Genomic DNA, 11,696 nt, shown 5'->3' on the forward strand with positions numbered 1-11,696 from the left:
ACTGGACTGGGAGTCAGGAGACCTGGGTTTTACACCTGGACTCTGCCACTGGCCTGCTGCAGGAGTCATGTCAGATATGTGTCTCAGTTTTTCCACCTGTAAAATGGTGATAATGATGGTGATGTTCCTGTGTAAGGCACTTTGAGATCTAGTGATGTAAAGCAATGCATAAGAAACAGGGATTATTATTCTATTCCTGGCTCTGCCACTGACTCACTAAGTGACCTTGGGCAAACCACCATCCTGGTCCCCGCCCCCTCCCACCCTTTGCCTGTCTTGTCTATTTAGACTTTGAAAATGCTGCGCCCATTGAAGTCAACAGGAGTTTTGCCATGGACGTCAATGGATCCAGGATTCCATCCTAAACTCTTTGGGCAGTGATGGTCTCTCACTATGTACAGCGCTGAGCACAGCTGATAAGAGCCCTGATCTTGTTTGGGTGCTACTGTACTCCAACTAACCCAGCTTTGACCCACTGAGATCTCTCTTTACCAATCCCTTTCTGGGACTAATTTTTCTGCCCACTTTAAGCTGTACGCTGGGGCCTCTGGCTAACGATTTCACTTTGTTCAAATTATTTATAACCTCCCAGGTACAGCAGAACCTCAGAGTTACAAACACCCAGTGTTACGAACTGACCGGTCAACTACACACCTCATTTGGAACCAGAAGTATGCAATCAGGCAGCAGAAGAGACCAAAAAAAACAAATACAACACAGTGTTAAATGTAAACTACTAAAAAAAAGGGAAAGTTTTAAAAAAATAAAATAAAGACTTGATAAGTTAAGGAAACCGTTTCTGTTTTTCATTTAAATTAAGAAGGTTAAAAGCAGGGGTTCTCAACCCTTTTCATTCTGAGGCCTCTCTCAGTATGCTATAAAAACTCCAGTGCCCAGCAGGGCTGGAGGGGGGAGAAATTCAGGGCTCCAGGCCAGGGACCCTTGGGCATAGGTGTAGTTTGACTTCTATTTTGCGGGGGGCAAAGGCTGGCAGGACTCAGGCCAGCTCCAAACCACAGGGTCCAGGGAGGGAGTGCCACCCCCACCCCGTGACTCACCTCAGCAGGTGGCATCCACCTGTCAGGGGCTGTGGGCTGGTGGCTGCTCCTCGAGGGCTCTGCCAGCCCTAGAGCCAGGCCTGGGTAGCTCTGACCGACTGTGCGAACAGTCAAAGGGGGCTGGGAGCTGAGGAGCAGCCGCAACCCCTGGCACCAGCAGCAGATGGGGGAATGCCAGGGCTGCCCACTCCATGGCGCCACCAGCCAGAGGAGCAGCTGCCCACACTGCCTGACTCCAGCTTCCTGCCTGGGATTTGCCCCAAGGGAGAGGCCTAAAGGAGAGGAGGAGGCGGGAGGGTGGAGCTGCTCCCAGGACGGCCCCCCTCTGGATAAGGCACTGCAGTTTGGGGGGAGCAACACCCTCACGACCCCTCAATTCTGCCCATGGGCTCAGGGCTTCTAGTCCTGCTGCTTTCAGCTTTGGCAGGGGGAGCTCAGGGTTTCGGTCCCACGCTGCCCCCGGCTTCAGTGGGAGGAGGGACGGGGAAGAGAGGGGAGCTCTGGGTTTTCAGCTCCAGGCTGCTCCTGACTCCAGGGCAGGAAGGGAGAGAAGAGGGGAAGGAAAGCGTGGGGTTTCAGCCCCATGCTGCCCCCAGCTTCAGCCCCACGGGAGGCGCCGGGGATGGAGTTTCAGCCACACGTTGCTCCCAGTTTCAGCCCTGCAGTGGGGAGAGGGGAGGGTTTCAGCAGTGGGGCCATGCAGCCCCCCAGCTCGCAGATCCCCAGGGGCCAAGACTTGCCGTTCAGAACCGCTGGTTAAAAGCAGCATTTTTCTTCTGCATAGTACAGTTTCAAAGCCGTAGTAAGTCAGTGTTGAGCTGTAATCTTTTGAAAGAACCAGAAAGTTTTGTTGAGTTACAAACAACCTCCATACTTGAGGTGTTCATAACTCCGAGGTCTTATTGTACTTTGAGATGGGGACTTGATGAGCAAATCACAGCCCAACTGTGCACAGGTTGTAAAGAGCAATTTACAATTCATGACTCAGCTTTAAGATTTAAACCTGCTCCAGCCAGACTGAGAATCCAAACACAAGCAGCATTGTGCTAGTGTATGAGACTACGTCAGAGACTCCCAGCGACTGTCAGCGCAGGCTACATTTAGTGTAAAGAGTAAACGGCATAAATGACAACCAAAAAACCCCCCAAAACAAATTAAGTTTCTAATAATCCCAGATATTCTTCAAAAATAATGCAAGAAATTGTAATGCAGGTTTCATACTGAGAACGTCCTGTCTGACTCCTGAAGTCTGACTACACAGAAGGAAGAAACACCTCTGGGTCCTTCAATCAAAGCAACTGCTGTCTGGATCATGCTAATTCCATAGTGCATAAGGAAGAGTGGCCTCACATTTAAGGCATCGGATTGGGATTCAGGAGATCTAGGCTAAAGGCCTGGCTCTGCCACCAATTTCCTGTGTAGTCCTGGGCAAGACACAGTCTCTCTGTGCCTCAATTTTCCCATCTGTAAAAGAGGGATTGGAATCCTTCCTGTTTAGATTGTAAACTCCCTGGGACATGGGCTGTCTCTCACTATGTGTCTGGATGCACCAAGCTACTGTAACACTGGCTAAGACTGCCACAAACGGGTGGCTTTGACCAGTCACACTTCCCAGCGACCGGCATATCATTCCCTGGGGAAAACCAAGCAAGGGGAACACTGGGAACCTTCCACAGAAGTCACTTCTATTCCGGAGGTCTGGTACTTCAGCTCTGTCATGCTTAGCGGCAGCTTGAGGTCAATAACACAGGTGGATGGTTTAACGCTCCACACGGACTTATTTATAAAGAGGAAAATGCCTCTCAGCTGTAGCTTCAGGAATATTGCCTGGCTCCTCTGAATACCCTAATTCTGCCAGTCTGGAGCCCCATTACACATCCCCCCTCATGAAAAGTGCATTACATGAACAGGGGGATTGGCACAGCTCCCCTCACCATCTGGAAGATGGGAGGGCTGTGCTGGCAGGTTACCAATTGCAAATGGCACACAGGGATGGGAGGAAGGCAAGGTTTTTAATTTGCCTCCATGTCCTGATTTTCTCTTAAGTGGGGTCAAACCAGGGAGAGAACCTCTATTGTAAAATCTCTCACCCCTTCCAACTAGGGCAGGGATGATCTTGCAAGACAGAGGCAGGAAACTGGGATGACAATGAACAGAAGGAGATGGAGAACCTTGCATAGTGCTGGAGCTACAGAAGAGAAGGAGAACCTGCACAGACGTCTCCAATATAATCATGGCTTAAAAGAAAAATAAATCATCCCACATATAGCTTAACTGGCTCATCATAAAGTTGACGTGCATGGAACCAACAGGTTTCATTCAAGTGTCTCAAAATCGGTAGGCCTGGAGTTAGTATCAGAAAACCAAAACTTGCCTCAGTAGCCCAGCGGCCTGTTGCTCTGAGATTTGTTTGACTTAAAGAGGATTTTGCAGAAGATGAAAAATCCAAGGCAATGCAGGTTCTGAAATACCCAATTTTAATGGCACCTTAAGGCAGTCCCAGCTCATCATAGCAGGGCAAATAAAAAAAAAAAAAATGAAGAGGACGTTTCCCTCTGGCCTCAGCTGGAAAAAAGTTTTTAGAAATAAACAAGCAAGTTTCACCACAGAGGGTGTGTTCCAAGACTTTAGTGTCAAGTTTAATTTGGCTTGTGCTAGCAGGTTACCTCTTGCCGTCCTGCCTGATATCCTGGCAAAAAGGCCTTTCATCCTACTCTGAGACTACTTCCATGCAAGGAGAGCACTTTTGCACTGTTACCGATTAACCCCGTTCCTTAGAAGAAGATTAGTGCGGAAAATCTACCCCGAGGTTGTTCTGCTAGAAGTTATGGTTTTGCAGTTCACTTTGTCTGTTAGGAATAAACACTTTCTTCTGACCTCTGCTTCCGTACTGGCACTTGGAAGGGTTTAATGTACCTGAAAGCATTCGCTCCAGTCTGCCAATTAAGCCCTTGTCCAAGTCTTTCCCACATGACTTTAGTGGCAGATTTCAAGAAGCAGTAGAGCTGGGGTGAATGCTTTATCCCACTGGAAGGATGCTATTCCTGCCTGAGAATGCACAGCACAACTTGCTAGCTCCAGCTGTTCTTAAGCTCACAGCTACTATGAAGACAGTTTCACTTAGACAGGCACCTGAACTAGGACTCAGGAGGCAGAGGTTCAAGGCACAAGCCTGCCACTGGTTTGCCAGCTGACCTTAGGCAAGTCATTTCACCTGTACCTTAGTTCCCACCCACCCCCATCAAATGGCGACAATGACCTGCTTTTGACAGGGATGACTGGAAAGCAAGATACATGAACTAGGTGTTAGCAGCAGCTACCGAACAGTTCAAGCAGGAAAAAATCCATACCAGAAGGTGACTGGCATGTCTTTCGCAGGTGCTGTCAGACAACTGGTTTAATACTACCTGGGAATCTCCGATCTTCGTCCTCCCTGCCAGATTTAAATGGTAACACATTCATTTTCAGCCTCAGAGACTCACAAGGCACGGTGACCTTACAACCACGCAGGCCCCTCGGTAACAGGCCCCGGTCCAGGAGCGAATAGCCAGTCCAAGACCGGCTTAATTTTCAACCCGTGACATTCATAGCAGGTTGCCCAGATACTCCTACAGGCAGACCAGGCTCAGCATCATGCCAAGGTCTGTTCACAATCTCTTAGAAAGAAGGCAACATTTTTCTAGCAGCAGCATGAAACCAAACTGCTTCTTCCTAGTGTTCCACCACCACCACTTGCTTGGCCAGCTCCTTCCAAACCTTTTCTCCACTTACACAACCAGTGGCTTAGAAAGGGGACTAGCTCTTGTTACCACTCTCCTCCACCCTGAAGAGCCCTTCTCCATGCATTAGCTTCCCCCAGAGATGCTATATGCCGCTGTTCCTTCAGCATCACAGCATAGACAGTGCTGCTGCTAGAGAGTGTAAAATCTCACCCGTCACTGCTTGATACTCTACGAGTGACTGCGTTCTCATTTCTCACTCTTTTTGCCAACCCTCCGCCCAGGTTTGGATTAAAAATAGAGGTGAGGAGCAGAACACTTGCGCAACCCTGAAGTCACTGCTAGTTCTCTAGCAACAAACAGGGCAAACTTCCAGCCATTTAAAATAGTTCTTGAGCCAGTGCTAAAGCAAGCCACAAACCTCACAATGATACACACCTGGCAGATTTCCTCATTGGTGCTCAAAACCAGTTCCTTAATGGTCCCCCCCAGGTTTAGAGGCAATCAAAGGAATCAACAGATTTCATTACAGGAGAGCTGTAAACAAACAGTTTCTGGCCTTTACTACTTTATGAATAAGATACGCTGGGAATGGTCCCGCACGTTAGAAACTGGCTTTGCAGAATTGAGCCTCGTGCATTAGTCCCAAGGAAGATCACTGATCATGCTAAGACAACAGGAATGGGAGCAGGGTTTCCCTATCCGGTATGGACAGCATCCTCTTTCTAGAAAACTGTCCTGTACAGACTATAACCCCCAAGTACAGCATGGCTTCCAGACAGATACCTGGTTAGGAACTCTAGGGCCCTGCTGGCAACCAGGGTTTTACCCATTTTAGCTAGCACCTGCTAACTGTGGCTGATCCCCGTAGCCACCATGGCAAGGGCCATAGGGACGGTCCAGTCTTGGGGCCATTTCTCACAAAAGCATCCAACATGAAATGGGTCATTTCAGCAGATGACAGTGGCAGACTCAGTTTCCCCAACATGCCCACGTAGGCAGGTCTGAGCCCCAGACACCCTACAGGCAGAACAAGGAGAATATGCCCCTCAAGGATTTCTGTTCGTATCCACCTTTACAAAGAAAAAAAGTTTCGGTAATCAACCAAAACCAGGTGCTTGTATAGAAATCATGGAAGAGGAAGACCTTGACAGACTTCTATCAGCTCTTCTGCCTTGCTGTTAAGTGCTATGGCTACCCAGCTGTTAGGGCAGAGCACAGGGACTCTGTGTGACTCCCTCCAGGGCCAACTCGCCCTCTCTCTATGCCCAGCTTCGCTCACATGTAAGACGATGATGCTAACAAAGTATTTGGTGACCTTGGATGAAAGGTGCTATAATTGCAGCGTGTAAACAATAATTAGTTAATTATCTGAGTAATAACCCTGTGCCCCTTATCCACCCAATGCTTCCACCCTGCGGTTCATGAAGAATAAAAAACAAAAGGTTTCATGGTACAAAACATGTTACCATTTTCTGAAGTTCACCTAACTCAGCTGGTTTCAGCCTTTCCCATACTTGTGATCTCCCTTTACAACAGGAGCTTTCTGGAACCTTCCCCGCAATCCAGCCTTGACAAATCACAGGGTAGTTACAACACCCAAAGTCCATGTCCGACTCTCAGGTTGAAACCCCAGGATCTAACACCAGCTCTGGTGGACAGCCAGAGGTCTGATTCTCCTTCGCCTTAGACGCCGGAGAGGAAGGATCGTTTAGTGATCAGAGCACTAAACTCTGGAACTCAGGAGACCTGCGTTCAATTCCCGGCTCTGACATACCTCAGGCAAGTCACTTGGTTGGTATGAGCCTCAGTTTCCCCTCTAACATGGAGACGAGGCTCGTTCTCTACTGCACAGGGGTGTTGCCAGGGTAAATACATTAAGTCTTCGATACTATGGGAATGGGGGCCACAGAAATACGTATCCACATCCGAGTGCCACAACTATGTTGACCTCACCCCCTAGCGCAGATGCCGCTAAGTCATAGCTGTAGTCCTATAACCCCTATAGTGCATACAAGCCCTAAGCTAGCCAGACTGTGGTGTCATTTACACCCTCTCCAAATGAGCATGTGATGCAACCATTCTGGTTGGGGACAAAATACCCACCTAGGACAGGTGCATTAGATGCGAAGCAGGGAAGAACTGGGCTGGGGAATCCCCCAGGCAGGAGGCCTCAGGGTTGTCTGTATGAGATGGTTGCACTGGTTTTATTCCTGGTGTTTCTTGAAACCAATGTAGTTAAACCAGTGCAAAAGGCTGTGTGAACACTTATCCCAGTTTAAGCCAGGCAGCTTGTTTCAGTTTAGCTTAAAATCAACTGAACTGAACAACAACAACAAAAGCTTCTCCACAGGAATTTGCTTCAAATTAACTTCAACTGGAGCAACTTCTGCATTTAAACAAGGCCTTATACTGTACTTTCAGGGATTTGGAGGTTCAAAGAGCCCAACCCAGAGTAAGGTGAAAGGTATTTGCATTCCTTGGGCTGCTGATCAGAAGGGAGGAGGAAACAGAATGATGACCTTTTATGTGTCACCAAGGCAGAAGGGAGTGTGTGTGTGGGGGGGGGTGGCAGCCTTAGCACCTGTGCCAGGTGAAGCAGATGCCCTAGACTCGTATGGGACCAAGGTCTCATTTTAGGGGGAAATGAAGCAGAGGAAACCTTAGGCTGTTCCAGTCTCTAGATCCAAGCACCTTTCAACTGTGCATTAACCAAGATGACTGACATCCGCCAGAGGCTCGAAAATATGCAGCCTGGGCTCAGTCCCACTGGGTGCAGGCTTGGGCCACAGTGTGTGTGTGTGGGGCGGGGGATTGGGGGGGGGGGGTGAACCAGAGATTGACCATTCAGGTTTAAACCCCTCACTCCCTGACCAAGAAACAAGGGAATAACCCGCTATATTTTACCTGACTGGAGATGGGGCATTCCTTTTTTTATCTGCCCCCCCCCCCGTGGTAAGGTGGTAATGTTACCAAGGAAAGATGGAAAGTAATGCTAATTTTCACACTAGGCGATGAGGCTCCCAACTTCAGAAGGTGGAGCTGACCATGTGTGGGACTGAGCCCCTCCCTGGACGGGCAGAGAGAGAGATCTCTCTCATGTGGAGGGAAACAACCCCCAAACCCCACTTGAAAGTAGACAGGGACCCCCAGGAGAAGAAATCCTCCTGTGTGAGAAGGAAACCCCGGATAGTCCCTCTCCCAGGGAAGGGGCGATCTTCCCGGGGCAGAGACCCCCACTCTGGCTGCTCCAAGAAAGGAAGAGGCCTCTTGTGTAGACCTGGCAAAGGGATCCCTCTACTATATGGCGATCCCCCACTACCCTTCCACAGGGTGCCACCTAGCACAGATGGATTGGGCCCCATGGACAGACGGGACCCCGGCTTCTCACCCTCCCGCCAGTGCCCCAGGGACAGACGGTACCCCCTCCCCCCCCCGCCAGGCCCCAGGGCCGACGGGGAACCCGGGCTCCCCTCCGCCAGGGCCCCCCAGGGCCGGACGGCGGTGAACCCCCCGCGACTCCCCCGCCCTCCCCGCCAGCGAGCCCCAGGGACGACGGGGAGCCCCCGCTGCTCCCCCCCCCGCCAGGCCCAGGGGCGACGGGGACCCCAGGGGATCCCCTCTAGCTACAGGTAGGGCTCCTCCAAGGCCTGCCCGCCCGGCGGCCTCCCGGCCCGTCAGCACCACCTATGGCGGCCGGCAGGGAGCGCTTCGCTCCGGATAAAAGGCCCCGCTCCCCGCCCCGCCGCGCCCGGAAGCAGCGTCAGCCCGGTGATTAACCCCGCGGGCCGCGGAGAGCGCCGCGCGGGCAGGCGGGACCGAGGGCGCTAGAAAAGATGACGGGGGATTCGCAGAAGGATGGGGGTGCAGGGGATGGGGGGCAGCAGGGCATTGGGCTATAGAGATGGGGCAGGATGGGATGGGGGGCAGGAAGGGATGGGGGGCAGCAGGGGATGGGGGGCAGCAGGGCATTGGGCAATAGAGACGGGGCAGGAAGGGATGGGGGTGCAGAGGGGATGGGGGCAGCAGGGGATGGGGCAATAGAGACAGGGGGCAGCAGGGCCTGGGGGTGCAGCAGAGGATGGGGGGCAGGATGGCAGGGGGGAGTGTAGCATGGAAGAGGGCGCAGCTTGTGGGCAGAATGGGGTGGAAGTGCAGCAGACCTGGGGCAGGAAGACATGGGGATGGGCTGGAGCAGGGAATGGGGGCATGGTACTAAATGGGAGTGCAGGATGGGATGCAGGTGCAGAACCCCGCAGAGGATGGAATAGGGGTGCAGCATGGCCTGGGGAGTTCAGGAGGGTGGGTGCCGCAGGGAATGAGGCTGAAGCAGGGAGCTCCACAGAGCACGGGGGTGTGCAGCATAGTTTCGGTGCAGCAAAGTTTTGGGCAATACAGGAAAGGCTGTGGGGTAGCACGGAGCACAGCAAAGGCTAGTGGCATAGCCCAGTTCTTACATGCACGCGCACACATTCATACAGAGGAGGCCCTGCCTCTCACTCTGCGCAGGACTGGCATTGCCACTCACAACCCTCCCCAGCACGTACCTCCACACCCTGGTTTTTTGACCAAACTGGGCATTTGTCCCGTTTGCTTTTGCCCAGGGCAGCTGGGTCAGGGCTTAAAGAAGGGACTGTCCTGGCCAAAATGGGACATATGGTCATCCTAGCCAAAACAGAGACTTAGACAATGGTGACAGTGGGTTGGTGGAATGTATGAAAGAATCACAGGGCTGGAAGAGACCTCAGGAGGACACCTAGTCCAACTCCCTGCTTAAAGGGGGATTAATCCCCAGACAGATTTTTGCCCCAGATCCCTAAATGGCCCCTTAAGGATTGAACTCACCACCCTGGATTTAGGAGGGGAAATACTCAAACCACTGAGCTATCCCTCCCCAAGTGACAGCTGCTCCAGAAATGGAGGGTCCTCTGTTGCAGGGAGGCAAATCATTAGTGTCCTTTGTGCCCTGCAGCTCCAGGGCTGCTCTTAGAACCCCAAGTCAGGAACCAACATACTGTGGAGATAGTGCCCTTCCGTGCTCCCCTGGAAGATCATTTGGAAACACCAGCTGGACCATGTTATGCTGGAGAGGCCTCTCGCTTTCAGTTTGCTTGTGGGTTTCAACATATAAAGCCCTCTATGGGTCAAGTCCTGGCTTAGACAGTTTGGGACCTCAGAGTCTACCTCTCCCTCTTTATGCTCCATCTCAACAGTTGAGAGCAGCTGGCAAACTCTTGCTAACAGTCCCCAGGTCTGAATTCTGGAAGGGGCACGGGGCGTTCTGGGCCACGTGTCTACACTGGGAGTGCTTTCCCTGTGTATTATACCAGCAAGACACTCCTGGGTGTGACACAGCTATACTGGCAAAACTCTCCTTTTGCCAGCTTGCCTTAATCTACAATCAGGGGTTCTCAAACGTTTGTACTGGTGATCCCTTTCCCATAGCAAGCCTCTGAGTGCAACCCCCCCCCCAATAAATTAAAAACACTGTTTTATGTATTTAACACCATTATAAATACTGGAGGCAAAGCGGGGTTTGGGGTGGAGGCTGACAGCTCACAACCCCCATGTAATAATCTCATGACCCCCTGAGGAGTCCCGACCCCCAGTTTGAGAACCCCTGATCTGCACGTACCCCTGAGCAATACATGCTATTCCATTAAAAGCACTGCTTTACCAGTATAACTGCATCTACACTAGAAGTCTGCACCAGTCCAGCTCAGGCAGTCTGCCAGCTATGCTGGACAAAATATAGTGTGGACATGGCCTATGGGGGCGGGCAGCCTCTGCCCTGGAATTTGTTCTCCCGGGGATCTGACAGAATCTGAGTGTGTGGACTTTAAGGGCACATCTCTTTATCCTCTTTTGTGCCTGAGAGGCTGGTTTGGATGGGTTGTGCTTTGACATCCTTGAAGGGAAAGTGCTAGGACGGGACGTGTACTCTTAGTAAATCCAGAGGAGGGTTCTAAGTTCTCCCACTGCCCAGGCCATCTGGAGCAGAGTTTGCAATGACAGCCGTGTGCACCACAGCTGTGCCAAGCAGGGCTGTTATGTGTGTGATGCCGCTTTCCTCAGCTTCATCTTGGTTTCATTCATTTTTCAGCGAGATGGGCCCACCTTGTCCCCATCAAGGTAGGCAATTCTAAACCATGGATCCCCAGCAGGAGACCAACGGCCCCCATTCGTCAGAAGCATTCCCATCATCCATCCCACAGGACCCCGAGGGGTGGAACAGGTTTCCCATGAGGCAACTTGCCCCCATGGCACCCCAGGGATCTGTAGGTCACTGGGTTCCCCTAAACGATCATACGTCAGCACACACCTGGGCTTCCCTTCCCTAGAGGAACGTCTAGGCTGGTTGTCAGGTATTGGGTAAGGTGACACCACTGGACACGGAGGCAAGATGATGGGTCCTTGAGGCACGAATTCGAGGGCATCTGGGTTTTGAGGGATTAGAGGCCCTAGCTAAGGCAAGATTCTATTGGGTCCGGATGAGGCCTGACATCACCTACCATATTCATGAGTTCTGCACCCATGGAGCTTGTCTTTTTGGACTTTCTGTCACTGGAGCCTGACCGCCGGGTATTGCAAATATCTTGGTGGTCAATGACCATTTTACTCGTTATGCCCAGGCTTATCCCACCAAAGATCAAAAAGCTTCCACGGTTGCCAAGATCCTGTGGGAAAAGTTCTTCGTCCACTATGGGTTGCCCACCAGACTACACACAGATCAGGGACAGGATTTTGAAATTCGGTTAATAAAAGAACTTTGTAAGATCATGGGAATCAAGAAATCACACACCACCCCTTACTATCCCCAAAGGGGTTACATTCTTATAGAGGCTCCTATTACCCCCACCCGCATCCTGATTTTTCACATTTGCTGTCCAGTCATCCTAGTCTGTGGCTGGGTACATAC

Source organism: Chelonoidis abingdonii, chromosome 11, assembly GCF_003597395.2.
Source record: "Chelonoidis abingdonii isolate Lonesome George chromosome 11, CheloAbing_2.0, whole genome shotgun sequence".
NCBI lineage: Eukaryota > Metazoa > Chordata > Testudines > Testudinidae > Chelonoidis > Chelonoidis abingdonii.